Source organism: Mus musculus, chromosome 9 (genome assembly GCF_000001635.26).
Source record: "Mus musculus strain C57BL/6J chromosome 9, GRCm38.p6 C57BL/6J".
Taxonomy (NCBI): Eukaryota; Metazoa; Chordata; class Mammalia; order Rodentia; family Muridae; genus Mus; species Mus musculus.
In genome coordinates this window covers 72,629,977-72,649,271 of record NC_000075.6, presented here as the reverse complement: position 1 = coordinate 72,649,271, position 19,295 = coordinate 72,629,977, and the positions used below count along the sequence as shown (strand labels likewise).

Here is a 19,295-nt window from a genome sequence, read left to right as displayed (position 1 = left end):
TGTATAGCCCTGGCTGTCCTGGAACTCACTTTGTAGACCAGGCTGGCCTTGAACTCACAAATCTGCCTGCCTCTGCCTCCCAAGTGCTGGGATTAAAGGCATACGCCACCACGACCAGCTTTCAGGTTGTATTTCTCTGCACTATGTGCATACTGTGTCCAGAGAGACCAGAAGAGGCCATCGGATCACCTGAAATTACAGATACAGATAGTGTGAGCCACCTTGTGGATACCAGGACTCGAACCTGGATCCCTCGTAGGAGCAGCCAGTACTCCTAATCATGGAGACACGTCTCCAGGCCTAGTTTATGAGATTTTAGTTAAAATGAGCAGCAACTAGATCTAGAACTGCATTATGACTCAGTTTACCACTCCTGGGCATATACCTAAAGAACTCTATATCCTACATCAGATGTTCATTGCCAGACAACTGAATAACCTAGATGTCCATCAAAAGATGAATGGATAAGAACACACACATAACAGTGATAAAAGTTCTGAATTTCAGGGTGTTGCTATAGCAGTAAGAAAACAACCAAGAACCCACAAGCATAAAGACTACTGGAGTGATGTCAGTAGCTCACAAAAACTCTCCCCTGTCGATGGTAATATATGTCCAGTTAATTGTGACACAGAAATTCCTACTTTCAAGGAATTTCCAGACTAATTCAGGGAGTACAGTTCATAAGACAACGTATTAGGTGCCACAAGAGTGGTATGGGTAATTTTTTTTGGTTTAGATCGTATGTTTTGAGACAGGGTCTCATGTGTCCCAGGCTGGCCTTGGATTTACTGTGTAGCTGAAGATGACCTTGCCCTCTCGACTCCACTTCCCTAGTCCTGAGATTAGAGGTGTGCACCACCAAACCTCCTTTATGCCGCGCTGCAGATTGAACGCAGGGGTTCATGCACGCACGGTCAGCAAGTGCTCTGTCAGCCGAGTCACATTCACAATCCCTGCATTGATAATTTCTGAAGTTTTGTATTATGGTTGTGTATCTTGCAGGAATTCATATTAAGGAATGTGTGGCAGTCAAAGCCAACCTGGTGGAGTTGGTTCTCTTTTTCCACCTTTATGTGGATTCCAGGAATTGAACTCTGGTCTCCAAGCTTGTGCGGTAATCAACTTCACCTGCTCTTTATCTTGCCGGCTCTAATTTTCTTTTAAGAACAAAAGCTGCTGAGCGTGGCAGCACATACTATTAATCTCAGTACTCTGAAGGCAGAGAAAGGCAGATGTCTGTGAGTTCAAAACCAGCCTGATCCCAGAAATTCAGTTCCAGTTCTGGGAGCAATGCTGGATAAAAACCCTAGAATCATTCCAACAGAAACCCAGTTATGTTATGTTTTATAGCTCTCAAAGGTCCTGAGCATCAGCCTATGAGTTAGGGAGTCCATTTCTGTGATAAGCAGGATGACCAGAATTAACTGGAGAGGAGAGGGTTTATTTTGGCTTACAATTCTGGAGTCACACTCCATCTCTGAGAGAAGTAAGAGCAGGAGCTCAGGCAGGGCAGAAATCCTGAGGAATGTTTCCTGGCTTGCTCAGACTTCTCTCTTATACAACCCTGGACCAGGGTGGCACTACCCATGTTGAACTAGGTTCTCCCACATCAGTCACAAATAAAGAAAATATCCCACAGCCTTGCCTACTGGCCAATCTTTTTGTTTCTTTTTTCAAAAGAGAGTTTCTCTGTGCAGCTCTGGCTGTCCTGGAACTTGTTCAGTAGACCAGACTGGCCTCAAACTCAGAGATAGACCTGCTTCTTTGCCACCTTAGTGCAGAGATTGAAGGCATGGGCTGCCACCACCCGGCTCCTACTGGCTGATCTTTTTTTTTTTTTTTGGTTTTATGAGACAGGGTTTCTCTGTATAGCCCTGGCTGTCCTGGAACTCACTTTGTAGACCAGGCTGGCCTCGAACTCAGAAATCTGCCTGCCTCTGCCTCCCGAGTGCTGGGATTAAAGGCATGTGCCACCACGCCTGGCATATGTGAATTCTTATTCCTCTGGATTCATTTCTGAGACCCAGAATAAGGTTACGTCCAAGAAGAAGCAGGTACCACACTGTACCTGCCTTGTGTCTAAAGAGAAATCACAGAGGTTTAGAAGGAGAAATCTGTCCCTTGTGTGTGTCTTTGGTGGGCTTGCTCAGAAGAGGAGCACAATTGCCTTCAGTCTTCTTAATGAAAGTTCTTCTAAAAATTACACAAGATTTTGTACATATGTACGCATGTGTGCCTATGTGTGCCATGGTGCTTTTGTGAAGGTCACTAAACAACTCGTGAGAATATTCACTCTCCCTCCACCATGTGGTTCAGGAAATCAAACCCAGGTTATGAGGGTTGCCAGGAAGCACCTTTACCCGCTGAGCCATCTCACTGGCCCTTCTTACAGAAATAAGCACAGACCAAAGAAGACCATGAAGAAGGACAAGTTAGGCCGGCCACGCGCCATTAATCCCAGCACTCAGGAAGCAGAGGCAGGCAGATCTCCAAGTTCGAGGCCATAGAGAGCTCTATGCTGGCAGGGCTACATAATAAGCCCCTCCCTTAAATTAAAATAAATATAAAATAATGAACGAATGGATAGATAAGAAGAGAAGTTGGGAGGGAGACAAAGAGGGACAAGTCTGGGCTGGAGAGATTGCTCACTTCCTGTTCTTTCTCTCTTTTTTTCTAAATATTTATTTATTTATTTATTATATGTAAGTACACTGTAGCTGTCTTCAGACACAGCAGAAGAGGGCATCAGATTTCATTACAGATGGTTGTGAGCCACCATGTGGTTGCTGGGATTTGAACTCAGGACCTTTGGAAGAGCAGTCAGCACTCTGTAACCACTGAGCCGTCTTACCAGCCCTCCTGTTCTTTCAAAGGACCCAGTGCAGTTCCCAACATGGTTCACAAGTGCTTTGTTTGTTTGTTTGTTTGTTTTGAGACATGGTTTCTCTGTGTAGCCCTGGCTGTCCTGGAACTCACTCTGTAGACCAGGCTGGCCTCAAATATCTGCCTGCCTCTGCCTCCCAAGTGCTGGGATTAAAGGTGTGAGCCACCACCGCCCGGCTCACAAGTGCTTGTAAGTGAAGTTCCAAGTGCTCTCTTCTGACTTCCAGTGACAGCAAGCACACACAGGACACGTACATTTTAAGTAAAGGAGGGAGAGCAGTCGGGTAGAGAAAGCGAGACAAGCCTGTTAGTCCCCGGCACAGGCTCTCCACTGTTCTACTTCGGTTTCAGTCCGTATTCCAAAGAAGATTATTTATAAACCACTGTCTGTTCCATGAGCTAAACAGACTTTTTAGGTGGATGTTCTCCAAGGTGCCTGAATTCCTCAGGAAAAAACCTCACTCCCTCGCCCCCTAAAAACTGCTTACGCTGGGGAAGAGAAGGAGTAAGGAGGATGGAAATGCAGCCACCCGTTCTAAACGAGCATGTGTGTTGTTTTTTCATTCTCTCCACCAGAAACATCTATGCCTGCTTATAGAAAAATGTTAGATATATAACTGTTTCATACTTTAAAAGGCTACTTCTGTCCCAGGAAATGTGGTTTGCAGGACTCAGGCAATTGGGACAAGGTTCACCAAATACCTCCAAAGGCCGACTGCATTCTTAAAGAAGAATAAAGAGTAAAACAAAATTAGAGTATCAGCAATTATTTCAACGCTAGCCCACACCACTTCTTTCTTTCTTTCTTTCTTTCTTTCTTTCTTTCTTTCTTTCTTTCCTTCCTTCCTTCTTTCTCTCTCTCTCTTTCTTTCTTTCTCTCTTTTTCTCTTTCTCTCTTTCTTTCTTCCTTCCCCTCTCTCTCTCTCTTTTTCATAAAGATTTATTTATTTATTATATGTAAGTACACTGTAGCTGTCTTCAGACACTCCAGAAGAGGGCATCAAATCTCATTACGGATGGTTGTGAGCCACCATGTGGTTGCTAGAATTTGAACTCAGGACCTTTGGAAGAGCAGTCAGTGCTCTTAACTGCTGAGCCATCTCTCCAGCCCCAGCCCACACCATTTTTTTAAAGAGATTCTGGGGTAGTGTTCAGAGATGTCAGCACTTTACATTTAAATTTTTTAAATTTTTTTTTATTTATTTATGTATATGAATACAGGCATACCAGAAGTGGGCATCAGATCCTATTACAGATGGTTGTGAGTCTCCATGTGGTTGCTGGGAATTGAACTCAGGACCTCTGGAAGAGCAATCAGTGCTCTTAACCACTGAGCCATCTCTCCAACTCCCCTATTTTTTTTTTATTATTATTACTAACATATGTGTGTGTCCACAAGTACACACCACAGCATGCATGTGAAGGCCAGGGGACTAACTTATGTGTAAGCTCCCTCCTTCCACTGTCAGGATTGCATTCAAGCTGTCAGGCTTGCTTGGCAAGTAGCTCCATCAACTAAGTCATCTCATTGGCCCCTTAAAGTGTGCTTTTTTGTTTTTTTGTTTTTCCAGTCTCCTAAAGTCATTGTGCAGTTTCCCCTCTTTCCAATAATGACATTCATTGTGTGGTGTGAGCAGACACTGTCTACAAAGAAACAATTAATGCAAAGAAGGTCTGAGTGGATTTTATAGTCACACCTGCCAAAAAAGCCTGAAACCACGGATTTCGGCCAAGCCTTTGAGAGAAGAAATGGTTTTGTTTATCGTTCAAAGAAGGCGTGGTTACAAAGCTTAAATCACATTGGAGGATTGGAGTTTTAGGCTTGAGGAAATTTTGCCACAGAGTAAGGACAATGAAGTGACTCACAGACAGCTCCCCTGCCTGCCTCAGGCAGGAAAGCCAAAGCAATATTTCCTGGGCTGAGAGGGAGAAAGGAGAACAGGCGAGAGTAAACAGAACTGAAGCGCCTAAGAGGGGCCCACTCCTAAGGCCTTGCTAGTCAAACCTTCAGTGACAGGATGGGTTGAACATCATGCCACTGGGGTCAGCCTCAAGGGGTTAGGAAGGGCATCTGGTGGGTCAGAGAACCTGAGGGAATGTCCTTGGTCTGTGTGACCCAGATGGGGACCAGATGGATGAGACCTGTGAGCTCCGGGAGCAGCCTGGGGTGGGACAGAGCAGAGGATGTCCACACCGGATGTGAGGATATACACACTAGCTGTGAGGATGTACACACCGGATGTGCTAAGAGGGCACAGACACCAGAAATCTTGCAGAAGAAGAACTTGGATTCCAAAGAGTTGAAAGAGTTGGATCTTTCCAGAGAAAGTCATGGAGAAGTTATAAAGTAATATGGGCCACAAATGCAGATGCTCAGGGGAGCCTGGAAGACTGAGTTTGGAGAGAGAATGATACAGTGAGGTTTGAAGGAGTGTCTTTATTGGTGATGTTGAAGTGGAGGGCAGCTTGGGAGATTTGGCCTTTGAGGAAAGAAGGCCAGCCACACAAGTCTGGGAGAAATGGGCTTGGTTACTCATATCCTTTTTCTAGCCAGCCAAGAATTCTGCCTTTAGAAGGGAGGAGATTCAAGTTGAAGAATTAGCTGTGCTTTGCTGTTAAGCAAAGACGGGGCTAGGGAGCCGACTTTGTGAGTAAAACGCTTTCCCTGAAAGCATGAGGACTGAGTTTGGATCCCCAGCATCCACATAAAAGTTCAAGCAGGGGTAGTGTGAGCCTGTAACTCTATCACAGAAAGGTATCGATGGGGAGGAGGGGGCAGTTAGGAGGGAGACTTGTGGAGTTTGCCAGCCAGCTAGCCTAGTCCGATGGCTGAGTTCTCGTTCCAGTGAGAGACGCTGCTTCAGAATAATAAGGTGGATGGCAATTGAGGAGGACACCAATATTCACCTCTGGCTTTCACATGCATGCACAGGTGTGTGTGCCTATACACATATGCACACAGCTCTATGAGGGGAAAGATAGCTGCTTATCCCTGTTGATATAAAGTGAGGACTGTGTTTACCAGGGCTAGGCTCTGAAGGAATGCTTCATAAATAAAGAAACAAAGCAAGGGCTGGGGAGATGGCTGTGATGGTTTGTATATTCTTGGACCAGGGAGTGGCACCATTTGGAGGTGTGGCCTTGTTGGAATAGGTGTGACTTGGTCGGAGTAGGTGTGTCACTGTGGGTGTGGGCTTAAGACTCTCACCCCAGTTGCCTGGAAGTCAGTCTTCCACTAGCCGCCTTTGGATGAAGATGTAGAACTCTCAGCTCTGCTTGCACCATGACAGCCTGGATGCTGTCATCCATTGATGATAATAGACTGAACCTCTGAACCTGTAAGCCAGCCCCAATTAAATGTTGTTTTTTATAAGACTTGCCTTGGTCATGGTGTCTGTTCACAGCAGTAAAACCCTGACTAAGACAATGACTCAGCAGTTAAGAGCAGTTAAGGCTGTTCTTCCAGAGTCCAATTCCCAGCCAGCCACAGATGGCGGCTCACAACCATCTGTAATGGCATCTGATGCCCTCCTCTGGTGTGTCTGAAGACGGCTACAGTGTCCTTATATACAGTAAAAAAAAAAAAAAAAAAAAAAAGTAAATCTTAAAAAACAAAAACAAAGCAAGACCCTAGTACCATATGGTAGCATCCAGCACACATCTGCCTGGGGTCCTCCAAAAGTTGTATGGTGCTCCCATCCCCCACCCATGAAAGTCTTTCTGTTTTGTAGTTGAACTTCCCAAGGGCTGGTAGCCCCCAGAGAAGGAGAGTGAGCCACTAAGGAGGTATTGTGAGAATTTCCGTTGAAACCAAGGGCTCCTCTCCGTGAACCTGAAAGAGACTTCAAACATTCCACACAGAGAAGTGGAATGACTCCCAGGGAAGTGGTCTAGATCAGATGTTTTTGTGGGGCTCACACAATGTATTAAGAGGAGTGGGATTAAGCCTCTCGAAAAACCAAAAAAAAAAAAAGAGGAGTAGGATTGATGCTTGAAAAATTTTTTTTCCTTTCTTTTTTTTTTCGGGGGCAGGGTTTCTCTGTGTTGCCCTGGCTGTCTTGGAATTCACTCTGTAGACCAGGAAGGCCTCGAACTCAGAAATCCGCCTGCTTCCTAAGTGCTGGGATTAAAGGTGTGCGCCACCACCACCACCCCGTGATGCTTGAATTTTTTTTTTTAAAGATTTATTTATTTATTATATGTAAGTATACTGTAGCTGTCTTCAGACACTCCAGAAGAGGGAGTCAGATCTTGTTACAGATGGTTGTGAGCCACCATGTGGTTGCTGGGATTTGAACTTCGGACCTTCGGAAGAGCAGTCGGGTGCTCTTACTCACTGAGCCATCTCACCAGCCCATGCTTGAAATTTTTAAGCCAACATGTGTTTTCTTTCCCAAAATGATTGCTGACTGACCCAGTAGAATGTCATGCATTGTTTAAGGGAGCAGCTGGTCTAACCTAGTACAAAAAAGGAGATCGAAAGTCAGAACTCTCTCTCTCTCTCTTTCCCTCTCTCTCTCTCTCTTTCCCTCTCTCTCTCTCTCGTGTGTGTGTGTGTGTGTGTGTGTGTGTGTGTGTGTGTGTGTGAAGTTCTCTGTGTAGATTTATTATGCGTGCCTGTGTATGTTCCCTAAGGTTGTTTTTTTGTTTTGTTTTTGTTTTTCAGATAGTGTCTCACCATGTTGAACAGGATGGTTTTAAAAGAACCTCATGAGTATCTGGGACTGGGTGTGTGCACCTTGACTCAGCTGTGTGTGTTTAATTAAATTCGGGGCCGGTACACTTGTCTGAATGTGTACACAGGCACCAGGTTTGAAGTTTATGGTTAAAATGACTCAAGGGCAAAGATATTTAACTCTGTTAATATGTCAGTGAAAAAAACAGAACACCCCACAATTCTACAAGTTGTGGAAACTTTCACCCTGCCCCTTTAAGAACATGTCACCACCTCTAGACCTTTCCTTTTGGATTAATTCAGAGTCTATCTTTAGGAACTCCTCAGGCATTCTTTCCCTTTATACCTCAGGCTGAGTGCAGGTGGCAGGCGGCAGAGGGTATGTGACACCACTTAGTTCTGCACTGAGGAGGGAGGCCCTTCTGCCCTCTCTGCTTGCTAGCCTCCACTAAGGTACTTTTCTCTACTGTGGGTACCATTTGCTTTTGGGATTACTATCTTCTGCCCTGGATGCCTCCTGTATTTGCCGTGGCCCCTTGCTTGGGGTATAGCTCTCCCAGACTTACGTCCAACCCTTTGGGATCTACAGGTCTTCAAATGTAGCTGTGGACCCCGACCAAAGGCACGAAACCTACTGTAACCAGTCAAGCAGAGATGGTTGGTATTCTAAAGAAACACTGTGTCCTTCCTTCCCTCTGGTCTGCAGACTATTGAAACAATGGGCCCCAGTAAACGGGAATTTCCCCAAAAGCTCTTGCTGGGAGAAGAGAAAGTCAGAGGGGGAAAAATAAAATCAGGAAAGAGATCCACAATTCGTCAGACTGCGTTGTGGGAGAGGTAAGGAGGAACAGCGGTAGGTGGGACCACAGTCTGCCCCAGACTGCTTGCTTAGCCTGGCCCCTACTTAAAACTGAACCTTCCATCAGGACGGGCTCACTAGAGTTCTTTGTCCTTCTCAATGTGACCACATTGAATAAAAATCTCTTCTTTCTGTTTTCATTATTAACTGGGCTGCTTTTTTTGGCTTACTCAGGACGGTTGTCGAAACATACTTTCTTGAGGCCCAGGCTGGGGCCTCAAATCCAGTAACATTTATCTAGGATATTCTGGCCCCTTGAAGCTCACACGCCCCAACTCCACTTCTCTCTGCTCTCCCACCCTCCTCCAGCCCGGCTGTTTTGTTTGCAACCCTCCTTCGGTGTGGGGTGTTTTTCCAAGTCCCCAGACAGAAAGAATGCCTGAGCTGCCTCTCCTCTAAGATTCCCTTTCACCCAGCTGGAGAATTCCACCCTTCTGGCTTTCTCCCTAGGCTCCTCCCCCCTAACCAGGAAGGTCTTTTATTGCCTTTTTGTGTGTGACAGGAAATTGCAATGACCTCATGGTCGTATGGTTTATATTAAAAACTATACTATACCATGCCTCAGATCGAAATATTTGAGGATATTTCGTAAGTTTGAAACAGAACAAGCGGGCCCTTCTTATCAACCAGTAGGCCCTGAGCCTGTTTGCGCAACGTGTTATTCTTGCCCTCACCCCATCCCCCTCTCAGCTCCGGAGCTAGCCGCTTGCAGGTCACATGATCTGTAAACCCTAGCTAGGTCCATCCCCTCGAGACAGCAGTGCGAGCCGGGCCTGGAGAAGTCTGGGTATTTTCTGGGCTAGCTGTGGAAAGTGCTGGCCACTGCCGCGTTCCACCGCGGCTCCAGCTTCCTCCTAGGATCATCTCCCAGCCTCTCTGGTCTTGCTGTAATCGGTTTCTGAGAGATCTTCAGCGTCCAGTCTGCTTTCTCACTGCCTCTGTTTCTTGTGCATCTAATTATCTGTTCAGTATTGCACACGCGCGCGCGCGCGCACACACACACACACACACCCCCGTAAGGGTTTTTGTTGTTGTTGTTGTTGCCATTTTGAGACAATCTGCTGGATCCCAGGTTAGCCTCAAATTCACTTAGGAGCAGAGGGTGTCTGAGTTGCTGATTTACTTTAGCTCCTGAGTGCTGAGGTCACGTGTGCATCACCATGTCTGGTTTATAGGGAGCTGGGGCTTTGTGTATACCAGGCAAACACTCTAACAGCTAAGCTCCTCCCCCTCCCCCTCCTCTTTCTTTTCTTTCTTTGTTCTTTTTTAAGACAGAATTTCTCAGTGTAGGCCTGGCTATCCTGGAACTTGCTCTGTAGACAGACCAGGCTGGCCTCAAATTCAGAGATCCATCTGCCTCTGCCACCCGAGTGCTGGGATTAAAGGTGTGCGCCACCACTGCCTGGCTCACTGAGGGTTCTTGAAGTGTTTTCTTGATTAGAATATAATGGAGAGATCAGGCTTTGAAGACCTTCTGAAATGATGTTCAAGAGAAAACGAGTAATTCTTTGCGTCCCAGCTATAAAAGCCCCAGAACTTTTGAAAGCAGTGATGTTTAAACTAGAGTAAAAGTCATGAGCAAGAAATACAAAAATAAAAAGCACATCAACATATTTCAAAACCTCTCGCTACCAAAGCCCCAAAGGTACTGTGTCCGTCATATTGCCTTACGGGCAGCCATTTGCTGGTCTGTCTGCTCCTGTGCAGAGTTCTCAGCTGTTACAGTCTTGTGACTATTTTGGTCCTGTGCAGCTACATCAGATTCCAAGTAACCAGTTTTTAAGCCCTGTCTTAACTGGATATTTCATATGGGAACAGAATACATTTGATGCTTAAGTAATGGACTCTTAATAAAACTTACAGGCTGATGTTTTAGAGTTAACTTTATAACAGTATTTGAATATCCTCATTTTATGTAACCTATATCCTTTCATTTACAGCAAGTGAATTTACATTATTGCTCTATTAGAATTATAATAATTATTATAATTATTTTGGTCTTTTGAGACAGGTTCTTACTACATAGCCAAGCCTAGCCCAGCTTTGTGATCCCCAAAACGCAGTCTTCTGAGTGTCCAGAGTATAGGCAGATGGTGCCATGTCTCGTTCTCTCTCTCTCTCTCTCTCTCTCTCACTCACTCTCTCCATGTAGCCCTAGCTGTCTTGGAACTCACTGTATGAACAGGCTGGAGAGTGCTGGGATTAAAAGCACCATCTGGCTTTTTTTTGTTTTGTTTTGTTTTAGAATTATTTATGGTTATATGTAAGTACACTGCAGCTGTCTTCAGACACACCAGAAGAAGGCATCAGATCCCATTACAGATGGTTGTAAGCCACCATGTGGTTGCTGGGATTTGAACTCAGGACCTTCAGAAGAGCAGTCAGCGCTCTTAACCACTGAGCCATCTCTCCAGCCCCTCTTTTGTATTTTTAAGCATCTCAAATTAATAGTATGAGTAACTTTTATAGTGGAAAAATGTAGGAAAAGTAAGTTTGGGTTTACATTTTCTCTTACTTTACCATTTTATACATATTTATTGGAACACATACAGGCTGCCTCTAAAATGTCTCTGCACCGTCTCCACTGCCTTTCTACTTCAGTCATTGCATGTTACCCTGTACTAAAGTGGTCCAATGTTTTCTCTCTTCTCTCGGCTCCCAGGCCGTGCATCTTCCTTTGGAGCAGCTACTATAACAGTCCCCTAGATCTTAGCACATCTGACTTCATGATGGAAGTACCATTCATCCATAAAACTCAGCATGCAGACACCACCACCCACTGAAATGAAAACAAAGACCTAATCCTTCAAAGCTCATAGTTCTGGGAAAGTCTCTAAATGTACTAACCTGTCTCTTTAGCTTCTGTAGTTTCACTTCTGGCTAACTGTTCTTGTTAAATAAAGTATGTCAAAACCAAGATATGTTTTTTTTTGTGTGTGTGTGCTTAAAAGTTCACTCTGAGCCGGGCGTGGTGGCACACGCCTTTAATCCCAGCACTTGGGAGGCAGAGGCAGAGGCAGGCGGATTTCTGAGTTCGAGGCCAGCCTGGTCTACAAAATGAGTTCCAGGACAGCCAGAGCTATACAGAGAAACCCTGTCTCGAAAAACCAAAAAACCAAAAAACCAAAAAAAAAAAAAGTTCACTCTGAGAAAGGCTCAGGCTACACTGGAATCCTGAACATCCAGTGTAGTTGCTGGCAGGTTAATTAAAACTTTCAATTGGGCCGGGCGTGGTGGCGCACTTCTTTAATCCCAGCACTCTGAGGCAGAGGTAGGCAGATTTTTGAGTTTCAGGACAGCCAGGGCTATACAGAGAAACCCTGTCTCGAAAAACCAAAAAAAAAAAAAAAACCAAAAAAAAAAAAAACCCAAACAAACAAAAAAACCCTTTCAATTGGCTTAAGCCCACGGCCAAATAGTCTTCTCTGGTGGATACCCCAAAGTGCTACCATGCATCAAGCACAATGCTAAGGACTCTATGCCCTCAGGAAACTCACATCCTAGCACTCCGGTGGGGAGTATCTGATGCTCTGTGGAGGGGTCTCCTCGTCATCCCAAGGATGGAACCCGGAGGAGCAGGGTCAGACTAACCAACTGGAACCTCAAAGACCGCTCCAGCAGCAGTTCCAGGCCTGACTAAGTGAGTTATTTTCTCCACATCTCCAAATGTAGAGCAATAGGGGTTCTAACATTTCTCAAATCTTACAGCTGGGGGCTGGTGAGATGGCTCAGTGGGTAAGAGCACCCGACTGCTCTTCCGAAGGTCCGGAGTTCAAATCCCAGCAACCACATGGTGGCTCACCACCATCCGTAAGGAGATCTGACGCCCTCTTCTGGAGTGTCTGAAGACAGCTACAGTGTACTTACATATAATAAATAAATAAATCTTTAAAAAAAAAAAATCTTACAACTGCCCTAAAAATGTATATTCAGGCTTTCTCTGATGGCTAATCTTGTTTGTCAATTTACAACATCGAGAATTAACTAAAACCCAAGTCGCTGGCCGATCTCATGAGGGATTTTCTTGGGGTCATTTGAGGTAGGAAGACCCACCCTTGTGGGTGTCAGGGTCACACCTCCTGTGGCAGCCAACATAAAAGAACATCAAAGGAAGCTTTGGGTTTTTTTTTTTTTTTTTTTTTTTTTTTTTTTTTTTTTTTTTTTTCCTACTTTCCCTTACCCTGGTTGGCAAGTTCATCTATCCTGCCGCTGACGAGTTCCCACAGTAGTATGAAAACCTACTTCTTCGGGATTTCCACATAGACTGAAGAGCAGCTGAGACACCCAGCCTCGGGAACTGAACAAACTACCAGGTTCTTAGCTTCTCTGTCAAGACACAGCCATTATTGCATTACTCAGACCATAGCCTGTAAGCCACTTTAATAAAATTCTAATAACTCCCCTTTGGTATATATGTACGTATAACCACCCACATATTTCTTTTTTTATTAAATTATTTTATTTATTCCAAATATTGCCCTCCTTCCAGGTTCTCCCTCCCAGAGTTCTTCATACCATACCCCATCCCCTCTGCCTCGGAGGGGTGCTCTTCCACCTCTCACATCTATACTACACACACACACACACACACACACACACACACACACATATTTTTACCAGTTCTGAATCCTGATTTTCTCTTATGTGAAAATACTACTTGACAGTGAAAATCAGGTATGATATCATCCAAAAGTCTCTTAATATTCTGGAATTGTTCTTTGTACTATAGTATATCTTATTTACAGTTTGAATTTATAGCATACACTGAAGCTGAGTGTGCTGGTACACACATGTTCCCCCCAGCTATCCAGGAAGCTGAAGCAGGAGGATTATTTGAGTTCAGTTCCAAATCTGCCTGGACATCATAGGAAGAAAAGTATCAATGTTTGAAATTTAGAAATAAATTTCTGTAAGACAGGAGTAGTAACATATACCTTTAATTATACTCAGGAGTCAGAAGCAGAGGATCTCTGTGAGCTTGAGGCCAGCCTGATCTACAGAGTCAGCTCCAGGACAGTCAGAGACATACAGTGAGACCTTGTCTTTAAAAAAAAAAAAAAGATTTATATAAATAAAATAGAAATAGAAACATTGCTAAGCAGTGGTGGTGTACAAATTTAATCCAAACACTAGGGAGGGGCAGGTAGACCTCTGTGAGTTTGAGGCAAGCCTGGTTTACAGAGCAAGTTCTAGGACAGCCAAAAACCAAAAACAAAGAAGAAGAAGAAGAACAACAACAACAAAACCCCAAAACCCAAAACAAAAATCAAAACAAAACAAAAAAAAACCACAAAATAAAAATTTTAAAGCTCTATGTTGCTTTGAAATACAGATTCTTGAATTCCTATCTTTCTCTACTAGACTATAAGGTCACTCTTTCATTGTCTGCATTTTGTATGTTGTCACAAGTGGCCCCTAGTGCTGCACTAGACAGACACTATTCAAGATTTGAGCTGGTGAGAAGTTAGAATCTCCATCTAGTGGTCAAACTGAAAAACAGCATGCCCCTTTGTGCTAACCTATCACAATTGTGAACCAAACCTAGAAATGGTAGCAAACTTAACAAAAACTACCTGACACCACAGGGCCCCTTCACTCCTTGTCTATTCCTTGAACTTCTGATCCTGCTGCCTCTACCTCTAAGTTTATACAGTGTCTGACTCAAGAGCTTTCTGGATGGTACACAAGCAGTCTACCAATTGAGTAGCATCCCCAACCCCTAGGTTTACAAAAAGAAAAAAAATCTCAAGTGTAGACAGTGTCTGTCACTAATTTCTGATCCATGGCTAGAGGCAGATGACCTCAGGCTTCTGTGAGGAAACAGAAGCCTAAAGAGTTTTATCATGACATGGCCTTTGTCTCTATGGAGCTGAGTAGGCTCAAGCTGATTTGGGTAGGGAGTGGCCCACTCCTACTGTGCTCTCTGAGAGCTGTCTGGGGTCTGGTCAGTGCTCTAAGGTCCATTATCTGGTTTGGGAACCCATAGGAAAACACTGGGGATGGCATTTTTCAAAAGGAGCCTTTTGAAACCTTGACCCCCTGACCTGTGACAAGTTTCTTCCAACATCCTCCAATACAGTCACAACTCTTAATCCTGTCCAAACAGTTCTACCAACTGGGAGCAAGCATTCAAGTATAGGAGCCTGTGGGGGCCATGCTCATTCAATTCAGCAAGGCTGTTTCACTCTGTGCTTTGACAGAGTGAAGATCCTCTGGTTCCTCTGGTTTGGTGTTGGCAAAACCTTTGGATGGAATTCCACTGTGGATTTGTTTAGGTTTCCTTGGCTCCTTGAAGTCTTGTGCTCTCACATGATGTAGTTCAGGATATTTTTTTCAGTTATGCCAAGTTATTTATTAAAGTCACCATTGTTACACTGAGGCCTAAACCACCTCCTCCTCCTCCTCCTCCTCTCCTTTTTTTTTTTTTTTAATCTGACAGCATTTTTTTTTTTATAAAATTAGGTGCTGTTCCAACATTTGGCATACATATTTACATCATTATGATTTTCTTCAAGTAACTTAAAATATATTTTGCTTATTCCTTCCTATTTATCTGGTAATTCTGATAGTTTTATTATATTAGTAATAGTTCTTATTCCCCATTGGTATATCTCTTTTCTTTTTCTTTTTCTTTTTCTTTTTCTTTTCTTTTTTTTTTTTTTTCCCGAGACAGGGTTTCTCTGCATAGCCCTGGCTGTCCTGGAACTCACTTTGTAGACCAGGCTGGCCTCGAACTCAGAAATCCGCCTGCCTTTGCCTCCCAAGTGCTGGGATTAAAGGCATGAGACACCACGCCCGGCTGGTATATCTCTTTTCTAGTGGAATTTATCCACATTCTCAATGATAGTGTTTTCTAAAGTCTTTCTCTTTTGGGAATAGGATTCTTTTAAACACTTGCTGCATTTCTGGGCCAGTGGTCAGGAAATCCCCTAATTTAATCTTAAGATGGAAGCTCTTCACTTCTTCTTTAACTGTGAAATATAGCCTTGCTGGGCACAACAATCTTAGTTGGTAGTTATTCCCTTCAGGACACAAAATGCATTATTCCATGCCCTTCTGACATTTAAGAATGCTTTCTGAGAAATCTTCTGTTAATCTGATGTATTTGCCTTTGTTACTTGACATTTCTATCTTATAGATTGTATTACATTCTTTGTCCTGTATTTTTAACAACTTAACTATAGCTATCTCATGGTGATATACTCTTGTGGTCATGTGTATTTGCAGTTCAGAATACTTCTTGTCCAAGATTTGGGGAGTTTCTTGCTGTTATTTTATGGAAGAGGTTTTCTTTCTTTTTTTTTTTTTAACGCTTCATGAATTTGCGTGTCATCCTTGCGCAGGGGCCATGCTAATCTTCTCTGTATCGTTCCAATTTTAGTATATGTGCTGCCGAAGCGAGCACTGGAAGAGGGTTTCTATGCCCCCAACCTGTATTTCTTCTCTCTCAAGTATGCCAATGATCTGAATATTTGAAAAAAATGTTTTTTCAAGACAAGTTTTCTTTGTCCTGGAACTCTGTAGACCAGGCTGGCCTCAAACTCAGAAATCCTTCTGCCTCTGCCTCCCAAGTGCTGGCATTAAGGGCATGTACCACCACTGCCCGGTTTTGTTTTGTTTTTTAAATTTTTTTAAAAAAGATTTATTTATTTTTAGCTGTACAGATGGTTGTGAGCCTTCATGTGGTTCTTGGAAATTGAATTTTTAGGACCTCTGCTTGCTCTGATCCAAAGGTTTTATTATTATACATGCATACACTGTAACTGTCTTCAGATGTGCCAGAAGAGGGCGTCAGGTCTCATTATAGATGGTTGTGAGCCACCATGTGGTTGCTGGGACTTGAACTCAGGACCTTTGGAACAGCAGTCAGTGCTCTTACCTGCTGAGCCATCTCACCAGCCCCAAATATTTGAATTTTTAAAGGGTATCTCAAAGCTCTTGCATTTTCTCCTCATTCTTTAAAAATAATTCTCTTAGCCGGGCATGGTGGCGCACGCCTTTAATCCCAGCACTTGGGAGGCAGAGGCAGGCAGATTTCTGAGTTCGAGGCCAGCCTGGTCTACAGAGCGAGTTCCAGGACAGCCAGGACTACACAGAGAAACCCTGCCTCGAAAAAACAAAACAAAACAAAACAAAACAAAACAAAACAAAACAACAAAAACAAAAACAAAAAAAAAACAAAAAAAATTCTCTTTTGTTTTTTGTGTTGGATGCTAACAACTCAAAAGATCTGTCTTCAAGATCTGCTATTTTTTGTAGGAGGAATGCAGGTCCTTGTGCTCACAGATAAGCACCAGGGAAACCAGGAATGTTAAACACACACAGCTGTCTCTTCAAAGAGAGAGATGTAGAACCTGTCTCCTGTCCAGAAAGCTGGAAATAGACATTAAGCCTGGTGACCTCTGCACTATCTGTATAGCCAGGCGACACCAGCTCTTGCAGACCCTTATCTTGAGCTTGTCTTGATCTATAGCTATCCTCCCCAGGACCCTTATCATGTGCTTGTTTATCTTGAACCTGCTTCCTCAGTTAATCTACAGAGCATATCTTTGTGGAAGATGTCATTTGTACTTCACAAGAGTTTTGATGTAGTTATGTCTTTTATTATTATTATATTTTTAAAATTTACATCTACAGTCCTCTGCTCTACCAACTGAGCTATCAAAGGCTCTGTGGATGTAGTCAGGCCTTAAGCTTTGTTGTGCACACAGTATTGAGTTAATTAAAACCAGGAAACTTTCCCTCAATTGTTCTGGGCTTACATATGTCTAAAATTATGTACCTACTATCCGCCTCTTCTTTTCATGAGACATGGTTCACCTGTGGAGCTAGGCAATCTCTTAGAGCCTCCCTGCTTTGGACATGAGGTCCTAAAGCAGATCCTACAGTGGAGTTCTCAACTTGACCTTGGAGTTTAAGGTCACATCTTGTGGTAGCTTTCTAAGGTCCACCCTTTATTTCTTCCTTCCTTTCTTTCTTATTCTCTTTCTTTTAAAAATTGTTTGTGTTGCTTATGAATGCGTGCACTGTGCTACACTGTACATGTGGAAGTCACAGAACTCCTTGGGGGGAGTCAGTTCTCTTCTTTCACTGTGTTGGTGGGAAGATTCAAATTCAGGTCATCAGGCTTAGTGGCAAGTGTCTCTCCTTGCTCAACCATCTTGCTGGCCAGTGAGGCCATACACTCAGGAACAGGATAGAATAAGAAAGAGTTCTGATTTTCAGTCCAACCAGCTCTATGTTGGAAGTATTTACTTTAAATTCTCCTCCTCCTCCTCCTCCTCTTCCTCTTCTTCTTCCTCCTCCTCCTCCTCCTCCTCCTTCTTCTTCTTCTTCTTCTTTTGGTTTTTCGAGACAGGGTTTCTCTGTATAGCCCTGGATGTCCTGGAATTCACTTTGTAGACCAGGCTGGCCTCGAACTCAGAAATCCATCTACCTCTGCCTCCCAAGTGCTGGGATTAAAGGCATGAGACACCATGCTCGGCTACTTTAAATTCTTCTTGAAAACTGCATTTCTCCTTCCTTGATTCATGTGTCCTTCCAATATTTTATCATAGGCAGCTAAGAAGACGCAAATTAGTCATCACTCAACTTGAAAATTTCCTTTGACTAGATCCACAAGTTCATCATGTTACTGTAAGTATCAGCTTTATTCATTACTCTACAACCTTTGTTGTTGTTGTTGGTTTGTTTTTTGAGGCAGAGTTTCTCTGAGTAGACCTGGCTCTCCTGGAACTCACTCTGTAGACCAGGCTGGCCTTAAACTCACAGAGATCTGTCTGCTTCTGCCTCCCAAATGCTGGGATTAAAAGTGGGTGCCACCATGCCTGGTTTTCATTCTACTATCTTAAAGCATAAATGGACATCTTTTCTGTCTACAAGAACAATTTCCTTACTGGCTCCCTGACATGTAGGTATCAAATCATCTGTAACCACCACCCCCCACTTCAGATACTAATTTAGTTTTAGTAATCTACTGACATGTAAAAACCTACCTCAGGGGGCTGGTGAGATGGCTCAGTGGGTAAGAGCACCCGACTGCTCTTCCGAAGGTCCAGAGTTCAAATCCCAGCAACCACATGGTGGCTCACAGCCATCTGTAACAAGATCTGACTCCCTCTTCTGGAGTGTCTGAAGACAGCTACAGTGTACTTACATATAATAAATAAATAAATCTTAAAAAAAAAAAACCAAAAAAAAAAAACCTACCTCAGATGAGTTGTCATTTCCTGAATGTTGTGGGGTTATTGAAATAATAGCTGCAGCCAGGCAGTGGTGGAGCACGCCTTTAATACAAGATACACATTTTTTAAAGGTACCGAATGAAATGTTACCCTACTTTTCAGTTACTGCCACATTGCTATTTTTTTAAAGATTTATTTGTTATATGTAAGTACACTGTAGCTATCTTCAGAAACTCATTACGAATGATTGTGAGCCACCATGTGTTTGCAGGGATTTGAACTCAGGACCTTCAGAAGAACAGTTGGTGCTCTAACCACTGAGCCATCTCTCCAGCCTGCCACATTGCTATTTTGTTGTTCTTTTGTTTTAAAACTGGGACTTATGTTTCACAGACTAGCCTTATACTAGCTTTGTAGCCAAGGATGACTTTGAATTTCTCATTCTTTTATTTCCAACCCCCAAGGTATACATCACCAGGACAATGCAAGGGTTATGCAGTGCTAGGGATGGAACCCATGGCCTTGTGCATATGAAGCAAGTGCTACAAAATAACCTACATTCCCAGGCCACTTTTTTCTTTTTTGATATGATAATCTGCTAATCGATTTTCTAATTAATTTTTCCTTTCCTTACAAAAACGAGTTCAGTTTGCCTATGTTACTTATTGATAGGTATTCCCAGAACTTCAAA

At 43.4% G+C, this 19,295-nt stretch overlaps 1 non-coding gene across 1 annotated transcript, besides 1 other annotated feature; it reads right to left on the bottom strand.

The window, feature by feature from the left end:
* Nucleotides 7,806-10,178: an enhancer, noted in NCBI's record as "VISTA enhancer mm1473". NCBI's record gives its function as "enhancer in: limb[11/11] | eye[5/11]" and the evidence as "EXISTENCE:transgenic organism evidence [ECO:0001131][PMID:17130149]".
* Nucleotides 15,719-15,825, bottom strand: Gm23057. Its single transcript, XR_003948543.1, has one exon. It is a non-coding gene; the product is annotated as a U6 spliceosomal RNA (small nuclear RNA).
* Between the last annotated feature and the right edge of the window lie 3,470 nt (nt 15,826-19,295).